The following is a 1,035-nucleotide window of genomic DNA, read 5'->3' as shown; positions in this document are numbered from 1 at the left end:
CAGGATAAAGCACTAGTAGAACAACTCCTCATAGAATTCAATAAATGTGGCTATCAAAGGAAAGAAGCCATTGATCAGATCAAGGGACATACAGGTATTATGATCAATATGTATGATGTGCGCAAGATTTCCCCAGATTTGTCACGTAGCTGGAAGAAAGATGATTTCCAAACTGGACTAGTGGTCCCAGAGCTTCTGATTGAACAAATGGAATTCATAATACATGGTTCACATCGTGATACTGGGATACGACGCATGAAGAATGCCATGGCTGTATTACATAATATTCAAGTCAACCAGAACACAGTCCAAACTTTACTTCAACAAATCGACCCAGAGGGTGTTGCTGCACAACACCAAGGTTGATTGAAGATGCGGGTATTTCATGTTGATGGTCCAAATCATGTCTGGTCTAGTGATGGTCTTGATAAATTCAAGCCTTTTGGAATTACAATTTACAGTTTCATTGATGCTTGGTCTAGGAAGGTCTTGGGATTATATGTGGGTGCCAATAACAATGATCCACAAAGAATTGGATATCACTATCTGGATATTGTTGAAAAACTTGGAGGGATTCCTCAAAACACCTGCACAGATCATGGAACTGACACCATCAAGATGGCTGGCTTTCAAATGTCATTAGCTCAAATTTATGGTGGTTTTACTCCTGAAGAAGCTGAATCAGCTCATCTCTATACAACCTCTCAACGCAATCAGAAGATTCAAAGTCTTTCTTGAGCCAGATTGAGCGTTGGTTGTATCGGAGCTTGACCACAACTGGATGCATAACAGAGCCTGCTGGTGGGTTTTTTTTCTTAGTAGTTGTCCCTATCACAGTTGATTGTAGAATTTTCTTCTCATTTTTCATGTCAATACAATCCATACGGACTCTCTTTGCCTGTTCTTTCACCATGTTTGTAAACCTCAGCATGATCAAGTATAGTCGGAGTTGATCCTGATGACTTGGATGAATTGGGAGCAGATTGTTTAATAGGTTGAAAGACTGGGGTTGAGGTGGGGACAATACGATTGCTA

Source organism: Melampsora larici-populina (genome assembly GCF_000204055.1).
Source record: "Melampsora larici-populina 98AG31 unplaced genomic scaffold MELLAscaffold_41, whole genome shotgun sequence".
Taxonomy (NCBI): domain Eukaryota; kingdom Fungi; phylum Basidiomycota; class Pucciniomycetes; order Pucciniales; family Melampsoraceae; genus Melampsora; species Melampsora laricis-populina.
This window is presented reverse-complemented; position numbering follows the sequence as displayed.